Source organism: Notechis scutatus, chromosome 8 (genome assembly GCF_049901735.1).
Source record: "Notechis scutatus isolate UNSWTSFEM ecotype Mainland chromosome 8, rNotScu1.2, whole genome shotgun sequence".
Lineage (NCBI taxonomy): Eukaryota > Metazoa > Chordata > Lepidosauria > Squamata > Elapidae > Notechis > Notechis scutatus.
In genome coordinates, this window is record NC_142016.1 from 20,685,002 (window position 1) to 20,708,630 (window position 23,629).

At 45.2% G+C, this 23,629-nt stretch overlaps 1 long non-coding RNA gene across 1 annotated transcript; it reads left to right on the forward strand.

Annotated features, from left to right (window-relative positions):
• The first annotated feature begins 465 nt into the window (after positions 1-465).
• On the forward strand, positions 466-23,382 carry LOC113423271 (uncharacterized). Its single transcript, XR_003372359.2, has 3 exons — positions 466-650; positions 17,626-17,690; positions 21,944-23,382. It is a non-coding gene; the product is annotated as an uncharacterized LOC113423271 (long non-coding RNA).
• Positions 23,383-23,629: the final 247 nt, after the last annotated feature.

Below are 23,629 nucleotides of genomic sequence, written 5' to 3' on the forward strand. Positions count from 1 at the left end.
AAGAGGGAAGCCCCGGGGACTGGATCCAGCCGGCTGATCCTCTAAGTCTTCCCACCCCCCACCCCCACCCCGGGCAGGCTCAACCTTCTTCCCGGCTGGCTGCGGAGGGCAGCAGGCAGCCCCCAACTCACCCACCCACCCACCCTCCCCGCTGGTTTAGAAGGGTGCATTGCGGACGGACTTTTGGTGCTGGTGGTGGGGAAACAGCTGCAACGGATCCCGCACTGGCCGATCCACGGCTGGCTTCTGGCGACCCCGCAGCGGTGGCGGCGGCGGCGAAAGTTAAACCCGCCAGCCGGAGGCAGGGAAGGAAGGAGGGAGGAGGCGGCGGTGGCGGCTGCTGCCTGGCTCGGCTCGGCTCTTTTCCTTTCTTCGCTGCCCAAACGCGCCCCCCGCCCCGCTTTTCCGGGAGGGTGGGTGGGGGGAATCTCATATCCCGCCCGCTGCCTCCCCCCCTCTCTCTCCCCCCTCCCAACCAATTCTCCAACCAATGACATCACCAGCACCCCCAAAGAGGCCGTCCCAGCATGCAGCGCTGGCGGGCCCCGGAGACTTGCTCTGGTTGCCGGTGGAGACGCAGAAGAGGAGGCGGCGGTGGAAGAGGAGGAGGAGGAGGAGGCGGCGGTGGCGGCGGCTCGGGCACCCTGCAGGTGAGTGCGCGGCGAGGGTCGCCATCCAGAGGTTGGGGGCCGGAGCCCTGCGCCGCCCCTTCTTCTTCTCCTTCCCCCGGGGTCGTGGGGGGGACCCGTCCGCCCCCACCCCCGCAGCAGCCTCCTGCCTTCCTTCCCGGGCTGGCTAACCTCCTTCTGCCCGCGGGGCTCAGTTAGAGCAAGGGTCGTCCCACCGGTAGACACCCTCCGGCCCCTTCCCACGAGGAAGATCCGCGTCTCGGACCCCCACCCCCACCCACCCTACCCCCACCCCCCCACCCCAGGGGCCTAGGGCAGCCCCCCAATTCTCCCTCCCCGGCTTCTGTCATCCCCACCACCGTCAAATCCTCCCACCCCCCAATTGGGGGGGATTCCTCCTTTCTGGTTTCTTGAATGGGGTGGGGGGGCGAGGTGGGGGGGGGAGAGAAAGAATCTGAGATCGCCTTCTTGGGCTGCTTCTCCTCCTCCCCCCTCAACCCCAACTTCCCCCCTCCCCTGGCCCTTCTGTTGCAGACGCGGCTGCTTTCTCTCCCTCAGCCCCCCACCCCACTCCTCTTGCAACCCCGGGGCAAGTGCATTGCAGACGCGGCTGCTTTCTCTGAGCCGCCCCCAGCCCCTCTTTCGCCCACCCTTTGCCCTTCATTCCTTGGACCCGAAGGGAATCTCCTCTCTGAATTTGGGGTGGGTGGGTGGGTGGGCGAGGGCTAATACCTAGATGCAAAGAGAACAGAGAGAGTGGCAACTTTCCCCTCCCTGCAGGTGCAGCAACAGCTCCTGGCTGGCCAGAGCGCCCCCTCTTCTTCTTCTTCTTCCCCCTCCCCGTTTCCCCTGCGGGGGCCCCTTTCCACTCAGCCCTCTTGCACTCTGTATTTTCCTGTGCAAAAAAAAAAAAAAAAGTCCGGAATGATGGCAGGGCTGGAAAAGAGAGAGAGAAGGAGAGAGAGAGAGAGAGAGAGAGAACGAAAGAGAAGCAGATCAGAGGTCAAGTTTGAAGAGAGAATGGGAAGCCCCCTCCTCCCCCCTCCCCCGGGAGGGTCTCTCCTACGTTTCCAGAATTACAAGGCAGCCCCCTGTTCCCCCACTCCTGGCCCCCTGCACCTTAAAGACACACATTCTTTGTTCTTTTGCATCTCTCTCCTCCCCCCTCCTCATCTTCCCGCCACAATGCACACTTTGTGGGAGCTCTACATGGTGTGTGTGTGTGTGTGTGTGGGGGGGGGTAGGATGGACCACTGCAGTCCCTCCTCCCAGCGGATCAGGTAGGTGAGCAGGGTGGGGTGGCTGGCGGCAGTGCAGATAATGGGAAGGAAGGAAGTTGAGGCTGTCTATAAAGGCTAAGAGGGCACCCAGGTTCGTTGTTATTATTATTATTATTATTTTTAAAAAGAATCATCTCTCTCTTTCTCTCTCCCCCACCCCCACCCCCCAGTCTGGAGCAAATATGGGGAGGGGGGCTTCTGCTTGGATTTTCCTTTGAGGAAGTTCCCCAAAAGCTGTGCCTAAGGCTCTGAAGCCTTTCCTCCAACCCCCTAAAGCCCCCCTGCCTGTTTTCAGCCATAAGCTGGCTGCCCCGCATGAAACCAAAATGTGAGATTCCCAAAGAAAACTGCCCCCCCCCTCCTGCCCTTGCCCACCACCAAGGAAATAAGCCAAGAATCCGAAATAGGTGCTTCCCGGACTGCAGTGGGAAGAAAGAGATGGAAATTGAGGGGGGGGTGGGGGGTGTAGAGAAAGAGAGGAGAAAATAGGTGCCCCTTCCTTTTTAGGAGGTGGAAAGGGGTGGGTGGGTTATCGAGGGGCTGGAGAGGAAGAAGGTTTCGGAATTGGGACCTTAAAAAGATTTTTTAATAAATGACGGTTGCAAAGGAATTCGAGCAATTACAGGTTATTATCTGATTATGCCTTTGACCTCCTGAGTGACAGACCATTGGGATGCTGGCCTTTTTTAAAAAAAAAAAAAGGGAGGAGGGAGATTAATGCAGGCAGGGGTGATTCTTTCTCTCTCTCTCTCAAACCTCTCCCCCCACCTCCGTATTTTTGCTTGTCTTCTCTCCCTGTCCCTGAATTGTGCTTGCCATTCCATTGCCCGTGTAATTTATTCATCCCAAGATGCACCTCTCTGCAGTTGCAGGCAGGAATGGGGGAAGGGGGCAGAGGAGCTCCGTCCTCCCCCCTCCTCCTCCCCATCTCCAATGACTGTACATTTCGCTGCTACTTGTTGCCCCTAACCTGGCTTTCTTAGAATAGGAGGAGGAGGGGAGGGGGTCCGGGAGGGTGTGGGGTGGGGGTGGCAGGCTGGGGATGTTGATCTTTTGCGTGGAGCCGAGTAAGGGCTGAGATTTAGGAGGAGCTGAGGTTGAGTGCGACAGGAGAGGAGGAGGAGGAGGAGTCCAGGGGAAAAAAAAAAGAGATAGAGAAATAGCAGAGATTGCTTGGGGTTCAAATGGGGGGAGTTGTACGGTTTTTCAGTGTGTGTTGACTGGAACTTGGCAGGCTGAATAATCTCACAAGGCAGAGAAGGCAGGCGCAGCTGACATTAGGATAAAGCATAGGGCTGCTGAAATCAGGTGGCCCAGGGTTCAAAATGCATCTGTGGGGGTGGGGTGGGGGGGGGGGTAGATTTGCTGCTGAACACAAAATGCAAAAAAAAAAAAAAAATGCAGCCACCCCTCCGCCTGGGTGCAGCTTAAGCTCAGGTTAAGGATTCCCAAGCCTTGATGGCCTCCGCTGGGTTTTTTTTTCTTTTTTCCCCAAGAGCAACTAAGAAGGAGAGAGAGAGGGAGAGAGAATGCAGCACTCAGAGGGTTAATGTCTGGCGGGGCTCCTTGGTGGGGCAGGGCAGGTCTGGAATGAAAGGGTCAAGGGGGAGAGACCCAGCTGCAGCCTGTCTGTGAAGCCAGACAGGGTCAGAGGTCACGGGCGAGGTCAGGGGTCTCTCTCGGCGTAGCCTCCATTCATTGGCAGAGTTTCGCCTCGGCATAAATCAGTTTGTCTAGGAGCAGAGCAAGGTCTAGGGGCTATAAACGGGGAGGGGAGCCCTGCGAGACGCTGTCTCGCCCTCCTTTGCTCGTCTCCCTTTATGTAACGACACGGAGCCCTTGCTCTTCTCCTGCCCAGAAGCCTGGCTGTTCCCAAACGGCCTCTCCTTTTTTTTATTTTTTCCTTCCTTCCCTTCCCCATAAGAGAGGCAGCGTATTACATGGGCACATGCATGCGCACACAATATGGCATGGCATGGCATGCACCCTCCGGAAAGTGAACCCGTGTTCATAAACACATCTGCAGTCCAAGGCTACAGAGGCATATGTTCTTCATCAGAGGTGCCAGCTCCTGCTCTGCGCATGCGTGAATTTGCACAGACAGCCTCTGCTCAAATGTTCCAGGGTGGGGCATCATCCAGCGAGCAAGGGACATCGTCTTTGGGCTCCCCGCCCTCGGGGAAATCTGACTTGCACCGTCACTTTTGAGAAGAACATCGCCCGCATCATGAGGATATCTTACCCAGTAGGAACAAATGATCATGTCTCTTAACCACGTTCCTTCAGGACCCAGTTGGCGTTCCTAAATTACAGCGTTTCCTATCTCTGTGTGCACCAGACAGGTGCTTCTTGGCATTCTCACAGAGTTCTATCAGTGCTCCTCTTTCTGACCCCATCGCTCGTGTGAATGTCACCCTCTTTGTGCTGGCTTCCATAGTTTGTTCACAGAAATGCAGACTGGCCCCTTAAACCTTATATCTTCCTTCTATCAGCTCCTTTTAGGTCGGAAAAGCTGAAAGCTCGGACTACGTTGCCTTCATCCCCTTTTCTCTTTTTGGAGATACCAGGCGAGGAGGAGTAGGCAGGTGGAGGAAAGGTACAGAATGGTCCTAGCCTAAGCTTTAAAAATCATTGGTATGCAGTTAAGAAAAGGCAGTGTTATAAAATAATAATAATTCTAGCCTTGCCCCACCCAAGAAGGAGTTCACAGCAATGTCTGATTCCCAAAAGATTATCCTCCCCATCCTAGGTGATGATGACTGTGCCATCTATCCAGCCCTTTATAGAAGAATAGGCATACTCGTTTGCTGAAAGTTCAAAAAAAAAAAGAAAAGATCTCTGGCATCTTTCGTCTTTAATGCAGGTGGTGAATGGGGATTAGTTTGGATTAAATACAGTAACTGCCTCCCCCCTGTAAAGGTAGCATGTTCTCCTGTCGGGTTTAACAGTGGATGTATTGATGTGTGCGTGGTACGAGCCTGCATGTATGCATTACTTATGGAAACCCAAGCGCTCATTTATCGCTGCCCATATATATAATTTGATGGGTATGTTTGTATAAGCTTTCTTGTTACTTAATGCTTTGAGGCCAGATCTTGGGCACGGGAAATTGTAATTGAGTTAAAAGAGAGAGAGAGAGATGCGCTGTGTACGCAGGGCATGCTTTTATGTCAGGCTTTGGAGAAGATGTGTTTTGGGACCCTCATACCTGTATGGCCAAGAGGTTGTTTGCTGGAGGTTTTGCAAAGCATGCACGTAGAGTCGAATCCCCCCCCCCGACCCCCCGACCTAGAGAAATACAAGCTTGCAGTCTTTGACAGTCTCAGCACTGCCTCCACCCGTACTTTCGTGCTCCTCATAGACCCAGAATTTGACCTCCTGACCAGCTCTGCAACGGGTTGTATGTTCATGGGTGAAACGAGTAAGGAGAAATTGCAACCAAGTAGGAACCTGAGGGTGGGAAGTAGGGGGAGGAGATGGGAAGGAAGAGAAATATTGCGCCAGTCTTATCACCTTGGCTGTTCTCCTCCTCCTCCTCCTCTTCTTCTTCGTCATCCTTTCACTATCTCTCAGTCTCCCTACCTTTTCTTTTTAAGTTTCCCAGAAGTGATTGATCCCTGTCCATCTCTGTGCTTACAGAAGATGGGACAAAGCTCTCATTCAGTGGAAGGTGCCAAGGGTTGTTTCACGTTTCTCTTTGTGTTGCAAAGCACAGCCACCGCCGATGCCTTCTGGATCTGTGAAGCTACCATGCCAGTCGTTTCTAGCCCCCCGCCGCCCCCCGGTGACATGTGGGTGACGGTTGCAGAAATGGAGTTTTCTCATCTATTCTACCTCATATTAGGAAGATTAGTTGGAGACCTGGCGAAAGAAAGGAGATTTAAGGAATGTGGCGGGAAGGGTTGCCTTATCTCACAGCCATGAGCTGAAGCTGGAGTTCCCACAGCGAAGACGTAGATTTTGTCTGTGCCTCTCTGTTGAAATCTGTCCCATGTCCAAACATCATGGCCGGTGTACAATAAATGGGCACGCTTGCCTCCCATTTCTCCATCTGGGCTGAAACGCAGACATTACTGTAAAGCATGTCCATCAGTTGCTTCAGTTCAACCATCTCCTCGTCTCCACCTTTGTCTCCCCATTCACACCCATCGCAACCGAGAAACCGCCTTCTGTGTCTCCCCCATTCACGCACCTCCCTTATAAGAACTGATCTCTTTCAGCATCTTCTAACTAGCAACCCCCCCCCCGTCCTCCCAGTAATCCTTATTCATTCTTTAGCCTTCAACCTTCCTACTGTCCGTCTGTTTTTATCCATCCCCGAGCCTACAATCTGTCCTCGGGTATTTGCTTTCTCATCCGCCTGTACTCATCCATTTTACCACTGCACCATTTTCCACCAGGTTTTATGTACTCCGTTTCTGCCAGCTCATGCTGGACATAGCCAGATGAGGTCTGCAGCATGACCCCCTCCATCTTCCTTGCTTGCACACCCTTCGGGATGCTTCTTCACGTCCCTAGTGTTAGCACACCATGAAGAGAGAGTGTATGTGCTCCTAGTTTTAAATCCTCCCTGGCCTGGGTTCACAACTGATAGAAAGACAGAAGTGGGGGGGGGGGGGAGAATATGCACAAGAACTACTACAGCACTGTCGTGGGTTTTCCTTCTCTCTTCCTCCCAATAGTTGGTGATTTGCAGATCGTAGCTTAGGGGGAAAAAACAATATCCTTCTCTTAACAATAAATATCAGGACAAGTATTGGAAGAAATGGCCCTGAAAGAGAAGGCCAAAAGATCTATCTCTTCTTACAAATAAACATTTTTTTAATATTAGGCCTCATGTTTGCAAAGGCTGCCAAAGCTTCTCTTCCTTTTTTTTTATTCCTTCTACCATCTGGGAGTTGCAGGGCAGGAACAGAGGGGAACAGTTTAATTGTTGGGTTTTATATTATAAAACCTCTGTGAAGAGAAGGCTCCCTGAAGGATGCCTGGTTGCTCCTTTTCTCTTCCCAGTTTAGTCCCAAGCACCAGCTTTCCACCCCCCCACCCCCAAAAGCTTTCATGCAAAATAAAAAGGACCTTAAATTGGAATGGTAGCTGTCTCTGTTCCTGACGTTGTAGGGATGCCAAAGTGTTTCTAATTGGAAATCAGGGTTTTATGGTTGTCTGAACAACTGAAGAGGAGATAATGTGGAGCAAGGGAAAATACTGTAATTAGCAAAGCATAGTCTGGGGTATATATTCATATGATTAGGTGCACCAAATAAGACTTCCAGATTTTCCTCCTCTGTTTGGGGCAATACCGGCGCTAACGGCGCTAAGCGTGGAACCAGATGGCAGGGAAGTTCTCTTGAAACAGGACTATTGGGGTGCTTTCTTTCGCAGATGCCATCTTTCCCCATCTTTGTTCTCTAGATGTGCTGGGCTCCTGCACAGCATTCCCAACTTTCAGCCATCTTGGCACGGAATGTGGCCTCCAACACCTATGGAAAACAATGCTGAGAAAGGATGGCATATGATGGTTTGGTCATGGGGAAGCAGAGGAAACAGACTGCTGGTTCTGTAGACATCAGATGTCTTGCTACAGGCATGGAGTTCCAGCATTACGATTACTGCATCACCAGTACCTGCTCATGTTAGTGTCATTACCTGTTGAAGTGGATGAGCTTCCTTACACTGGCTAAATATACACACCAGGAAAGCTGCAAGCTCTGTTTCAAGCCATCCCATCTGGTTATTATTAAAGGGGCTGGTTAATACCTGTGGAGAAAGGATTCCCTTGCTTGAGCTTAGCTCAGACACAGTGCCCGGTTTCATACCTCATGCTATGCCAGAAGGGGTTGTTTGCTTTTCACTCTGTCTGCTCCACATACATAAGCCATTGTGGCTTATAATCCACAGTTTGCGACATAGCAAGATGTGTGCATTTGGCTAATTGTGATTTATTCCGCAAACAATGGTTTGGCAAGCTGCGGTGTGGGGCCATCCATAAAGTACTTTTGCCTTAAAAACAACAACAATATGGCTTTTCTGATCAAGAGGCTTTTTGCTCAGTTTTCCAAAAATTTGAACGAAGTTCCCATCATAACTTTGTTTTCTCCACTGGCAACCAGCTAACTAATGTTGTCGTCAAAACTGAGTAGTGACATGATATTACTTTCTGGAGAGAAAAAGAGCCTTATTGTCTGAATAATTTGCAGAAGAATTGGACATTGGTACTGGGGCCTTATTTCCCATAAACCAGGTCAGCCTAGTTAAATAGTACTTAAATAACCAGCCTAGTTAAAAAGCCACAGGATTTTGAACATAGAAGATTCCATTAACTTGTTTAAAATATTAGTAGAGCCGGGGCCTCCAGCCTTGGCAACTTTAAGACCTGTGGACTTCAATTCCTAGCATTCTCCTTGGCTGGCTGGGGAATTCTGGGAATTGAAGTCTGTAGATCTCAAAGTTGCAAAGGTTGGATGCCCCTGCTATAGAGCATTCTAGTCAAAGTCCAGATTCTTGTGAAGCCGAGAGCAAAATCATTGTTGCATATGGGTTTTCTAAGAATACTTCCTTTGAGATAGCATCCTCCTACCCAGGTTAGGGAGATTGTGTGGGAAGATTTTGAAAGTCAGAATCCACATTTATAAAAAAAAAAAGTTTCTGGTCACAGCCTCTCTAGTTAAGACCTGGGAAAGCACCAGGTTTATCTGCACCAAGCCATATTGTACCATACCAATACAGAATATATGTAGTTCAGGATTCAAGCATGGGAGTCCTTTTATGCTCTCTGAGCTTGGTTGTTTGCTTGCAGATACCTCAAGCCATAATATGTTTGGTTTGGCTTTCATTGAGCATAGTAATGGTTTGAAAACCAGGACTTAGGGTTCAGCATGTTTTGCAAACTCAGGTGAATCGTGGCGTATTCTGCAAACCATGACTAAACCAAACATGGCTTAGCATAGTGTGTGGACTGGGAGAATGCTGTGAGAGTGCTACAAGGGTGACATAAGCACAATAAATAGTGTGAACTTCCCATGCACAATTTATTGCACAGTGAGTGTCAAGAAGCAAAGTGGTAGGGTGGGCCTTTATTTTTGCCTTTGTGACATTTGATTTGTTTCTTAATGCAATTTTATCAATCACCTGAAACTCAGTGGATTCCAGGCGGCCTTACCGAATTTAAAAGAGTGGAAATCAGAACAACAGTCCCATGGTCCTCTTGTCCAGTTTGAGTGTAAGAAAATGTCTAACATGGCTTGATTAAAAAAGGCAAGCCAAAGACTGGTGTGGGGAGGAATTAACCAGGTGGGTTTTAATGTGTGGAAGATCTACATTTGACAAGGGAGGAAAGTCCAGAATTTCTGTCTTGCATTTGCAATAGATACGGGAGGTGTTTGAGATTCCTTGCTACATGGCTATCCCCTATCCTGATCTAGGCTCAGTTATTTGAGTGGCCAAATTTTTAGCTCTTTTACTGGCCCTGCCTTTCATCTACCATTGAACATGGGAATGTAGGTACCATTTGCCCCAGAGGTGTGGGAGTTCAAGATCCAGGATCACCTCTGTGTGGGGCCGTGCTTTTGCAGCCTGGGGCTGTGTTAGAAGCATTACAGCCCACCAGCCACTTCCCCCTGCATTTTGCACATGGAATTATTTTTTTTAACCTGTAATTCCTTGTCATTCATCTGTGGCTGTGCACCCGTCAACCAGCCATGTATGCATTCCCTGTTAGCCTTTGTCTGCATCAGCCGGTAGCATGCATATATAACCCTGCAAAATCACTGTATGAGCTTCCACCCAGCTCTGAAGCCTCTCCTGGCTGCATGCGGGTGTTTGCCAGCCAGCTATCATGCATGCAACACATGCACACTCTTTTTATACCTATACATAGACACATAGACACACACACGGGAGGGGAGGGAGAGAGAGGTGTGGGGTGGGGGCTGGGGAGGGGTTATGGCTTTGCTTTTACTGTTGTAGTATCAGGTGCTAGACTGATTCTCCAGGGGCTTTGCCCCAACTCCGCCTGGAGTGTCTGTGTCTCAGCCTTTCCCCCCCCCCTCCAAGATCCCCCTTCAGGGGTCAGGGAGTGCCAGTGAGACAGTCTGCCGCCATGGCAACAAGGCCTAACACAGGCTTCGGCTCCCCCTTAACCCTTCCAGGCCCAGCCCTCACTCCCCTCACTCCTCTTTCAGCTCCCATTCATCAACTTTGCTAAAACTCTTCTATTCCATTTTTACTTAGTGGATCCCACGAATGCAGGATCTCTTCTTCCATACAGGATCTCTTCTTCCGTTCCTGTAACGTCAGTAAGCTATCCATGTTGCCTAACTCTGGATCTTAGCCCCCCCTGCATCTCGGCTTCCAGTTCTCTTGAGCCATTAAAGTGAAGATACGGCGCGCGCACACACACACACACAATCCCTTTCCGATTCTTTTGTGTCTTAAAAGCACGAAAAGCAAGAAAAGTTCAAGTTTTTTTTCCATCATCTTTTTTTTTTTTCTTTTTAAAGGCTAAAAGTCCCAAATCAACTACTGCCTTGGAACGAGGACGGTGAATTTATAAAAACTAGAAATATACTTTTCAGCCGCTTCCTATTTTCTTACTGACTAGACTTACTGCAGATAACAATGGAATTCAGACTTATTTTTTTAAAGGCGTAGGAGGGAGTGGAGGTGTCAGATTATGCTTCTGGGTTTACTTTTGACCAGTTTGCTTTTCTGTCATGGCCTTCGAAATTGGCTAAATAAGATTGCTTGGGGACCAGCTAGGCATAATACAGAGGCAATTATTCCAGAGCTAAATCTTGTTTGTTTTTAAATGCAAGAGAAACCAGCAGAGCAAAGTTTCTTTTGCCTGTTGGTCCAGCTTTGGGCCTCACCAGAAGCCATTTCTAGTCCCTGCCTCTTCTCCCAAATATAAAGCACATGTATTTTTTTTTTTTTTTTAGTGTACCTATTTTTACTCTAACAAATGTTGGGATGTCATGTAAAACTACCCACTGACAATAAGCAGTAGCTGCTTTGATTTAAAAGGGTTGTCAGTTAAGCCCTCAAAGAAGGGAGAGAAAAAGTAGGGAAGGAAAAAGAGAGATGAGATATGAACTTTAAAATATTTACCCCTTAAAAGTTGGGCTATGGGACTTTTTAACTGGAAGGAAAGCCAGTCCTAACTTAGTTCAGTTCTTGCAAATATTGTATAAATCAAGGTGGTCCTCGACTTACCATAAATTAATTTAGCGACCATTCAAAGTTAAAACAGCACTGAAAAAAAGTTGACATGACCGTTTTTCACACTTACGACTGTTGCAGCATCCCCATGGTTACCTGATCAAAATTCAGATGCTTGGCAACTGACTCATATTTATATGGTTGCAGTGTCATGGGATCTGCTTTTGCGACCTTCTGACAAGAAAAGTCAAAATGGGGAAGGCGGATTCCCTTAACAACCATGTTACGGATGTAAGTATTGCAGTGGTTCACTTAACGGTGGCAAGAAAGATTGTAACATAAGGCAAAATTCACTTAACAACTGTCTTGCTTAGCCGTGGAAATTTTGGGCTCAATTCTGGTCGTAAGTTGAGGACTATCTGTAGAGAGGCCAAATGCCTCTTTCTACAGTATTTTCCGGGTAAATGAAAAAGTGAAAGGATTCTTCGCAGGTGTGATTTTAACAGCAGAGGGGGAAAAAAAGCTGTGATGTACTTTTGTTCTCCCAACAAAGACACAGGTGGAAAGACACCGTCCTCCTGAAATAATCCTAACAAGAAGGCTTAAATGCTCTAGCTTTATTTTTATTTATTTTGTTTCGTTCTGTTATTTTTTCCCAGGGGTGGAAACAAAAAGTTCTTGCTGCTGTTCCATTAGGAAAAACAGAATCTCCCTTCTTTGTAACACAACAGACAGCAGCTTAGCAGGAGAAAGTTATGTGTGCAATTTAGGTACCTTACAGATTAGCTCAATTAGTTGGTATTAACCAAAGCCCCATTTGCTGTAGTGATTAAGGCACCGGGCTAGAAAGCAAAGATGTCTGTGAGTTCAAATCCTGTCTTAGCCATGAAAGCCAGTGGTGTGTGTGTGAGTGTGTGTGTGTGAGAGAGAGAGACTTTCAGCCAGTCCTGTCTCTGCTCAACCCATTTCATGGGGTTGTGGTTGTGAAGAAAATAGGAGGAGGAAGGTATGTATTGGTTATGCTTGCTGTCTTGAAGGCAAGGTACAAATAAAATAAATAAATCCAGAGGGGAAAATGCCTTGTCATTCATTGCTAGCAGTTGTTATATATCCTTCCTTTATTATTTCAGAGAAATTGCTAATGTGGGAACTGCTCCAAGAGGCAAAGGTGATCCCTTGTATCTGCATATCTATCGATTATCCATCTATCAATCCATCCATCCCTCTGTCTTTCTATCAATCCATCCATCCATCCATCTTTATTACTATTCTCCCTCATATCCCTAGAATTCTGATTATTAATTCACAAGTTTTTCTAGGATTCATATAAGAATTGCAACATCTATCTATCATCTCTGTCTCTATCACCTATCAATCACCCCTCCCCCTTCTCCCTCTCTGTGTACGTATGTGTGTGTGTGATGTATGTGTGAATGTGTGTGTATTAGCTATCACCTCCATCTATCTATTATCTATCATCTTTATTACTATTCTCCCTCATAGTCCCAGAGTTTAGATTATTTATTCGCAAGCTTTTCTAGGATTCATATAAGGATTGCAACAAAAAGAACTATAGCAATTACTGTTAATAGTAGCTGACGCTGTTACTGCTAGTATTAAGTCAAAGCTACAAGCCAGCTTCAAATCTGAGAGCAGAACTTAAGCAATAGCTGTTACCTCATAAGCCACCTTGCTCTCCAGGCATTTCCTAAAAAAAATAAAAAATAGAGCCGATTCCAGAAGGGAAAGTCGAGAGAAAAAGAGCTTGCTTGTACAGGTATTCCTCGACTTAAGACCACCCTTGAGCCCATAATTTCCGTTGCCGCTAAGCGAAACATGGGTTAAGTGAGTTTTGCCCCATTTTACCACTTTTTCTTGCCCCGGTTGCTAAGTGAATCACTGCAGTTGTTAAGTTAGTAACATGGCTATTAAGTGAATCCGGCTTCTCCGATTGACTTTGCATGTCAGGAAGGTTGCAAAAGGTGGATTACACGTCCCTGGCATACTGCAACCATCATAAATATGAATCCGTTGCCAAGCTGACTTTAGAATGTTGATCATGTGGCCTTGAGGGATACCGCAGTGGTCGTAAGTGTGAAAAATGGTCGTAAGTCACTTTTTTGAGTGCCGTTGTAACGGTCCCTAAGCAAAGTGTTGTAAGCTTGCCTTCGGAAGTTGTGTAGGAGCTTCACCACTTGAGACTTTCAACAAGAGATTGGATTATTTGTCAGAAATGGTGTAGAGTCTCCTGCTTGGGCAGGGGGTTGGACTAGATGACCTACAAGGTCCCTTCCAACTCTGTTAATCTGCTCAATATGTTAAAGTTCAAGGACTCCCTGTATTTGAAAGAGACGCGCATCGCCAGAGAGCAGGCCCCACCACTAAGAAGGCCCCATGGTTTTTTTCCTTTGCTAGTTCCAACCTAGGAAAAAGCGAGGCCTCCCTGCATAAGCTGAATTTTGTAAAGGACGAGAGGCGTTTCTTTAACTAACGGGTCCAAGAATGGGGGGGTCTGCTTTTCTACTAGAAGCCAAGCTCCATTGAACATGTCCTGTACTGTGGTGGGCCAGTCTGGAGAGCGGGATTTCTTTTGTCTTCCTTTTTGTTCTGTCTCATTCCCCCCCTTCTTTTTCCTTGTTCTTTCCTCCTCGTTTTTTTTTCTTCCTCCACTTCAGAAGAGACAGTCACCTTTAGCAAAGTTCTGAGCTGTTCATTTGCAAAAGGCTCTCCCCTGCCCCACAGGTTTCCCCCCTTTTCTGTCCTTTTCCACTGCCCCCTGCTGCTCCCCCCCCCTTCCTGCCGGATGTGTGAATTGATCACTTGCAGAAGACTTTCTCTCCCTTGGCCCCCTCCCCAGTCTTCTTCCCTGGCTGGTGCAGACCTTGGAGGGAGGGGGGGGCTATTGAGTCCCCCCCCCCCCCCGCCCATGACCTGTGCTCCCCAGCCTTTTCAGAAACCTCCTGTTCTCTCAAGTTAGTTCTCCTTTTCCTTTCTTGTTCTTTCCATCAAGGCTTGTCTGGGGAACAAGGCCTAATGTTAATGAAAAAAAATAGCCCTAACAAGCTAAATTTGCACCAAGCCTCCCTTTTGAGTTCGTGTTCCTGATCCTTCAGTGGGAAGGCCAGAAAAAAGTATCCAGGTTCATCTGTCGCGGAGGAAAACAGGAGTTTGCAGCCTCTTCAAATATAGTATGTCACAAGGTTTTGTGGGGCGCCATTCCCTGGAACAAAAATCATGGGGCAGAGAACTTGTCCTGTAACGTTTTTAGGGTGCTAGAAGATGTTCATTACAGGTAGTGACGGTTGTACTTAGGAACCAGGTGCCAGGCACCTGAATTTTGATCACATGACCTGCAAAGGGGATGCTGCAAAGGTGGTAACTGTGAACAACGGTCAGAAGTCACATTTTTCAGTGCCGGTGTAATTTTGAACGGTCAGCAAGTCGAGGACTGCCTGGAATACAATCTAAAAATGAAGCAATGTATTTTTAAAAAATCCATGAAAGAGAACTCAAACTCCCTTCCCTGTGTTTGATATACACTGCTCAGCTGATTATTATTATTATCTCTTTTATTCATTAAACATGAAACTCAGTCAAATGAACATTTAAAAATGTATCATGAATATCATTGACTGGTGCTGATGGTTGATACGGGTAGTTGCCAACATCCTAGATATCTGCCAAGTATCTTCTTAAAATATACGATGTTTTGAGTAGTGCAGTTTTTTGTAGTTCTGCTGATGTTATTGCAAGAAACTGCAATTTCTCCTCCTCCTCCCTCTTATTATTATTATTATTATTATTATTATTATTATTATTTTGATTTGTATCATATGATTTGTGTTATTTATTCAATTTGCATGATGAATAATTTACGGGTCAGCAATGGTAAATAAAAATAGTTTTTGTCCCTTACCTGATGAAAGAGAACCTCCCACTCTTTTTTAACACCCAACTTAAAAGTCAAGCAGTTACTCTCTCTCTTATAGATTTACTGCTCTGCACTTCTCTTCGTTTCCTTGGCTGGACATGGTAGTGCCCCATTTGATAAAGAGAATTTCCTTTGTGGCCCTGCTTGCATTTTCAACCCTCTCACTGTGATAGGCTCACTCCAATTCCCTGCTGTCCTGCATCCATGGTTTTAATGCGGCCGTCTGGATTTTAAGTAAGAATAGTCCTATCCCTCCCCTCATATTTAAAAACTGAAAATAGATTCTGCAGATTCTCTTATTTTTTTGGAGGGGGGGAGGGGAAGTGCAGAGAAGAGCAACTAGGATGATTTCGACTAAATCATACGAAGAACGGTTGCAGGAACTGGGTATGGCTAGTCTAGAGAAAAGAAGGACTGGGGTGACAGGATAGCAGTATTCCAGTATTTGAGAAGAAGGAGTCAGCTTATTTTCCAAAGCACCAGGAAGCAAGACAAGAAACAACGGCTGGACACTAATCAAAGAGAGAAGCAACCTGGAATTAAGGAGAAACTTCCAAACAGTGAGGACAATCAACCAGTGGAACAGCTTGCCACCAGAAGTTGTGGGTGCTTCATCACTGGAGGTTTTTAAGAAGAGACTGGACAGCCACTTGTCTCAAATTGGATAAGGTCTCCTGTTTGAATGGGGGGGGGGTGTTGGACTAGAACAGGGGTCTCCAACCTTGGCAACTTGAAGACTTGTGGACTTCAACTCCCAGAATTCCTTAGCCAGCAAAGGTTGGAGACCCCTGGACTAAAATACCTCCACGGGCCCTTCAGCTCTATTCTGATTGATTGAAGTTACCAGCTGCATAAGGACAGGTAACCAAAATGATGCTTTGCTTTGAAACTGGGCTAGAAGAAGGACCACCTGAAATGTTAAGCAGCTTGCCCATAGATGAGTGCAAGCCAACAGGCCTTCCTGTTTGTGGGACAGAAAGTTGCCCAGCCCTAGGATATGATCCCTGTCTTGGGGTTTTAAAACTCCAGATCATTTGGAGATGGAAATTGGCTTTATTTATTCCAATCCAGATATTCACTGGGACAAAAACAGCGAGCAAAGCTGGCGTGTTTGTGTGTTTGACCGAGGCAAAATGCTGATAAAGGTCAAGGATGTAAAGTGTCTGGACTCTCAAAGTGAGGAGGCGAAGATCTCACATTGCCATCTTTGCGATTTTCAGTTGCTTTGAAGCTCTCTGAAGCTGTTAACGTTAATTTTCAACCACATTTTTGGAAAAAGCATAATAACTTACAGATGCCTAGTGTTCTATTTGACCTTGCTTCAAGACTGTGGACACTTTGGAAGTGATTTGAGAGAAGTTTCAAGCCTTCTACTAGCACAGCTCTTCCTGCTTTGCCTTTTTACATTTCCACGCAGATTTAAAAGCAAAGCAATTCTTTCTGGATTGATTTATGTAACTCTTAAAGCAAGCCACAATGTTTTTTCAGGTTCCAGCAAGGGAGTGGCCCAAGCTGAATGAGAGTGCATTTCCCTTGCTTGTAGAACATAAGGGGCTAACCCAGATGATATTGAAGTACTGGGGGAAAAGTTTTCCCCTTAGACCTCAGATTTTCTCGCAAGACAGAAAGTATTCGATTAGATCCGTGTTTCTCAACCTCGGTCATGGCTGGCTGGGGAATTCTGGGAGTTGAAGTCCACACATCTCAAATCTGCCAAGGTCGAGAAAGTGCTGGAATAGATAGGCAAACTGACCAGGTTCAGACATTGGACGTGCTCTTACCGTGATTTCATTTGGGCTTCGGGCTGAAAACGTTTTATGGAAAGGAAGCCACTGCAGTTTTAAACCATGGTTTGGGTTTTTGCCTACAATGGAAACTTAGAAATAGTTTGAGGAACAGATGTGCTTCCTGTTTTTCAATGGCTGTACTCTAAAATGCAAGCTTATTTGAAGCAATATTTCCTTATTAGCTCTTCCTTATTAATTCAGGAACATGAGGGAGAAATAGGAGCACTTTGGGCTCCTAAATGTACCCCTTACACATTGAAAGTACACTGTATACCTTGTATGTATACCTTACCCATTGATGGTGCATTGATATGGTGATCTTAAATATTCACAGACTGAGAAATTCTGTTTCATTTTATGATAAAAACAAGAGGGGCTCAGAGGCACATTCGTCACAAGTCTGTTTACTGGGCAGTGAAAAGTCATTTTTGCTTCTGTGTTTTTAAAAAGTAAAATCATTTTTGAATCGAGTTCAAATCCTAATAATTTTGTGGCAGCCGTATGGAAAGAGCTCCTTTGGAATGGAGAGTTTAATCTGAACTGGGATATTGGGATGCCCAATTAATCTAACATTCCAACACAAGGTATGCAAATATTCGGAACTTTTCACAAAACCTGCTTAATTTTATTAAACATTAGAACAAAACAGGGCAGAGAAACAAGCACATATAACTTCTTTTTCTCCTTTTGCCTGAACAGCATTTGAGAAAAATAAAGGACTTTTTTTAAAAAAAGTTTTTTTTGGGGGGGGGGAATTCAGAGTGGGCTGATTTTGAAATGGTTGAAATAATGGAGAGGTCAGTACCGTAAACAAGACATATTTTTTTTCTCTCCCTCTACAGGTAGTGTTCAGCTTACAGCTACAATTGGGACTGGAAGTTCTGTCACTAAGCGATGTGGTCATTAAGTGAGTTGTGCCCAATTTTATGACTTTTTTTTTTTTTTTTTGCTGTGGTTATTAAGTCAGTTTTGATTTCCTCCATTGAGACCCCTTGTCAGAAATCATTTGGCATACTGCAACTGTCCTAAATACATGTCGATTGCCAAGTGTCTGAATTTTTATCATATGACCGTGGGGGACGCTGAGACAGTCGTAAGTGCGAGGACTGGGTGTAAGTCCTTTTTTTTTTTTTTCAGCACCATCGTAACTTTGAATGATTGTTAAAGGAATGATCGTAAGGGGAGGACTATTTGTATTGTGATATCGTGGCTCTCAGAATGTGTAGCCCCTCCTGCTAATTTAGTGGGAATGCTTTTCCTGCAGGTGCACTCAAAATGTGGGCCTCTCTGCATGGGTACACACCTACACAAACCAAATACATGAGGCTTAAAATGATGTTGTAAGTATCAGGTTCTTGGGGGGGAAATATGGTAGGCAGGAAAGCAGAAAGGGCTATCAAAATTATTCACTTCATCCTGCTGTACTTAGTTGCAGTGCCTGAACGTAATTAGATGCTTGCACCAAAGAAGACTTAAGTGTCCTGAGGATGGACAGCATGTTGCCGTTTGTGCAACCTATAGAAGAAGAAGAATGCCAGAGACCGTCTTAAAAGCCCCCACCCCCAAAATCTGAAACATTCATAATCCCGCAACATTTGAAAGATAGTTTTATTTTGAATGCGTTAAAGTGCCATTATTATTTTAAAATCTTCCCGTTCTTTAAAAAAAAAAAAATATGGAGCCCTGTGAAGTTTGAGGCCATGATCTCACAATTAAAAAGGAAGGAATAAAGGAAGAGGAAATGTGTAGCCTGCCACATGCAACTTCTTAATAACCAAGTTGGAAGGGACCTTGGAGGTCTTCTAGTCCAACCCACTGCTCAAGCAAGAAACCCTATAGCAGTTCAGATAAATGGTTGTCCAGCCTCTTAAAAACCTCCAGGCTTGGAGCACCCATAACTTCTGAAGGCAAGCTGTTCCATTGATTAATTGTTCTTATTGTCAGGAAACCTCTTAGTACTAGGTTGCTTCTCTCCTTCATTAGTTTCCATCCCTTCCTGTCCTGCCTTCAGATGCTATGGAGAATAGATTGACCCCCCCTCTTCTTTGTGGCTGCCCCTTAGATATTGAAACACAAAAACACTCTTATATCTTTATAATGGAAACAGGTGATGCAAGGTACTATTTGCAAGCAGGACTTGTATGTTGAGCTCTTGAACTCTTAGGTTCTACCTCCATGCTGGTTGCCTATGAAGCCCAAATGACCCATAACTGCTTAACAGAAAGTTGGACAATTACGGCCCTTTTACAACCGGTAGACTTCTACTCCCAGAATTCTTGAGCTCAGGAATTCTGGGAGTTGAAGTCCACAGGTCGTAAAGGGGGCTATAATTGCCCACCCCTGGCTTAATGTTAATTTGGGATTACTCTTACGATGTTATCGATGTTTGTGAGTAATGCGTGGGCTTTTCTGCTTTTTTCTCCATGACTTCACTGGCCCAGATAGGCAAAAGAATAAGAAAAAAAAAAAAGGAAGATTCACAAAGTTGGGTGTGTGGAATTGGTCACCATTCAAGCTAGAGTGAGATCTCCACTGGGTTCGTTTACTTATGAAAAGCAGTAAAAGGAAGAACCTTTAGTACAAGATCGTTTCTCCCCCATCAGATCCCTAGATCACTTATTTCCTTTTGCAATCCTTATGACGTGCCTGTGCGAGAAAATTTCCATGTTATCCTGCTACACATTTCAAACGGTTAGACAACTTTGCCTGTTCTGAAATAGAATAACCATCGAGCTGATAATTCAGCACTTTCCTTAATTGTCTGGAGTCTCGTGAAAGCTGTATCATTTGATCAGAAGTGGCTAATTTGTACGCAAAAACCCACAACCACAATCCTTGTGCAAGGGCGTGTTGTCTTATTTTAATTTTTTTAAGTAGTGTACTGTAGAACGTAGCTGGACTCGCTGTTTTCCCAACTGGAAATAAGAAAAGACGAAATCCTTGGGCTCTTGAGAGGTCTGAGAAGCTAAGCCAGCAGCAATTTGAGTGACTGAAATACAGGTAGTCCTTGACTTACAACCACAACTGAGCCCAAAATTTATGTTGGTAAGTGAAACCTTCATTAGGTGAATTTTGCTGCATTTTACAACTTTTCTTGCCACTGTTGTTAAGCGAATCAATACTGCTATTGAGCCTGGTTTCACCCAGTCTATATGTGTACTTTTGGTCTTTCTTGCCTAAAGTCCTGGGTGAAACCAGGCTCAATAGCAGGAACTGTGAGACGGATCTTGGAGTCTTAGTGGACAACCAGCTAAATAGGAGCCAGCAGTGTGCAGAAAGCCGCCAAAAAAGCTAATGCAATCCTAAATTGCATTAACAGACGGATACAGTCAAGATCAAGTGAGGTACTAATACCACTCTATAAAGCCTTAGTAAGATCACACCTAGAGTACTGCATCCAGTTTTGGTCACCACACTATAAAAAAGATGTTGAGAGTCTAGAAAAAGTACAGAGAAGAGCAACCAGGATGGTTAAGGGACTGGAGGCTAAAACGTACAATGAACAGTTACAGGAACTGGGCTTGGCTAGTCTAGGGAAGAGAAGGACCAGGGGAGACATGATAGCGGTCTTCCAATATTTGAGGGGCTGCCACAGAGAGGAAGGGATCAAGCTATTTCCTGAAGCACCCGAAGGCCAGACAAGGAATAATGGATGGTAACTGAACAAGGAGAGAGATTCAACCTGGAAATAAGGAGGAACTTTCTGACAGTGAGAACAATCAACCCATGGAACAGCTTGCCCTCGGAAGTTGTGGGATCCAGTTGTGCCATCACTGGAGACTTTCAAGAAGAGATTGGACTGCCATTTGTCAGAAATGGCGTAGGGTCTCCCGCTTGGGCGGGGGTTGGACTAGATGACCTATAAGGTCCCTTCCAATTCTGATTATCTATTATCTGAATCATTGCAATTGTTTAACTTAGTAGCAGGGTTGTTAAAGTGGATCTGGCTGTCCCCTTGTCAGAAGGTCGCAAAAGCGAATCACAACCCCAGGGACCGTACAATCGCCATGAATATGAACCACTTGCCAAGAATCTGAATTTTGATCATATGACCATGGGGAATGCTGCAACAGTCATAAGTGTGAAAAACGGACATAGGTTACTTTTTCAGTGCCGTTGTAACTTTGAAAGGTTGCTAAATGAACTGTTGTAAGTCGAGGATTACCCGTAGTGGGATCACTGTGCTTATAGAATCACACGGGCTTAAACAGAACCAGGATGCGTAGTTCTTACGATGCTTTGATGAAATTCACCTTTCTCTGCATTAGACACTTCAAGCAAACAGCGCATGGTTAACAGCATATCTCAATCCCTTCTTTTCTTGCCTTCTTTTCTGCAAGATTGGCTCAACAAGGACTCGGTGTATGCGAGGCATGTTATCCCGCAAGTCAAATATGATTTCTAGGATAAATTCATAAAACAGGGCTATTTTTCAAGAACCTTAAACTTTTGTGCCAAACCTCTTTGAAAGCTTCTCAGAAAAGCATGTTTCAGTGAATAATTTAAAAAAAAAGGATTATATTACAAAGGAAACCAATTATGCTCAAATACGGTCATCAAAATATTAATGGATTATATGGATATTATGTACAAAAGAACCTTTGAAATGCAAATTGTTGACTGTATACATTGCACACTTTCCAGCGGGAAAAGGTATTTTATTGTAACTAAGTGTGTTTTGGTTTCGGGTTTTGTTTTTTTAAAATCTTAATAATTTTAGGTGGTGAGATTTATTGAAATTAACGATTTTTGGAGTCCAGAGACCACAAATTACTTACTTGCTTACATGCAGGGGTGGGTTTCTACTGGTTCTGTCCACCTCTGTAGAACCGGTAGCTCTGAAGAACAGCAGACATAGAACCGGTTCTATGTCTGCTGAGGTTTTTCCCACCCGCCCATCTGGGCACAGCTGCAGTTAAAAAAGCAGGAAAAGAGGGCTGTTTCAAAGGCTGCTTCTCTGCACGCAACATGTTGATGACAATTTACAGGCATGCAAGCGCAGAGGGAAGCACATCATAAATCACTGAACCTCATAAATCATCGAACTGATAGTTAACCCTGTCATATCCCACCCATGCTTACATGCATTATTGAATGAAAAGCTACGTTTTAGTTAGACGTTAATAAAAAAATAAAGTTGTAATAATTTTTCTAATCTAGGTTCACAAACCTCCAGAGACCTGCTCAGAGACTGTCAATGGGGTTTTGGAATCCAGAGTAAGAATCCCTACTACAGGTAATCCTCAATGTACGGCCACAATCAAGCTCAACATTTCTGTTGCTGAGTGAGACAGCTATTAAGTACATTTTTGCCCTCTTTTGCCTTTCCTGCCATAGTTGTTAAGTGAATCACTGCAGTTCTTAAGTTAGTAACACGGTTGTTAAGTGAAGCTGACTTCCCTTGTCAGGAGGTCACAAAAGGAGATCACGTGATCCCAGGATTCTGTTAATCATCGTAAATACATGCCAGTTGCCAAGCGCCCAAATTTTGATCACGTGATAAGCAAAGTCAATAAGGAATCCATATTCCCTCAACAACCGTGTTACTAACTCAACAACTGCAGTGATTCATCTTAACTGCAGCAGAAAAGGTCACAAAATGGGGCAAAACTGTTCAGAGTATTGCAGCGTAAACTCAGCGCCAGAAAAGTGAACACAGATGGCTGAGGCTTCATTTAACTTCTTTATAAACATATAAAGTAAATTTTACAATACCAGTTGTAGATTTTTCCCACATGGAGCAAAGTCAAACAGAAGCAGACATGTTACAGGTTCAGAGCAGAATAGCAACTCAGGAGCTCAGAAACACATCAGTTTCACTTTAATTCAGCAGGACACACAGCAGAGGAGAGAAGCAGTTTCGTTTTCAATAGACAGACTCAGAGCTTAATATAGAGCCACGCCTAGGCTACTTCTAGTTTCAGTTTCCTAACAGTCTTCATTGGCTGACTTAGTTGCTATGCTTATTCATTGGCTGACCTTGTTATCATGCTGTATTCCTGTTCATGAATGTACTCTGACAAAAACTTACTTAGTGTCTTGCTAAGCATAAGAAGTGTTGGGTTGAATTGTGGTCGTAAGTCCAGGACTTACCAATATGTGACTGCAGGGCTGGGGTGCTTGAATGTGGATTATAAGTCCCTTTTTCAGGCTCCATCCTAACTTTGAACAGTCGCTGAAACCGGTTGTAAGTCAAGGAGTAACTGTAGTAACTCTTGTTTCATTCATTTGCAGCAGAGTTTTCCAAAAAACAGGCTACCTCCACAAAATTAGGCTGCCTAATAGACCCTTAATTCTGTTTTTAGCCTTCCTAAATGTTATATATTTGCCACTGTTGAGGCAAAGTCAAGGAAACTCCATGATGCTAAGTAAATAGCTGTTATTTATGAACAAAAGGAAGAAACGTGCATTATAAATGCTGGGGGAGATTAGAATTAGTGAATTTAACCACTATACATATATATTCTTAAAATCCATACACAGTTGGAAATTCTGCATATTTTATAGTAGTGTGTTGCAATCCCGGTCAATCTATTAGGAATACTAGGCACATGCTGGTCTTACATTCTAATAGGACATCTTGCAGGGACAGAATAGAATAGAATAGCAGAGTTGGAAGGGACCTTAGAGGTCTTCTAGTCCAACCCCCTGCTTAGGCAGGAAACCCTACACCACTTCAGACAAATGGTTATCCAATATCTTTTTAAAAACTTTCAGTGTTGGAGCATTTACAACTTCTGGAGAAAAGATTTCAACTGGTTATTTGTTCTCACTATCAGGAAATGTCTCCTTAGTTCTAAGGTTGCTTCTCTCCTTGATTAGTTTCCACCCATTGCTTCTTGTCCT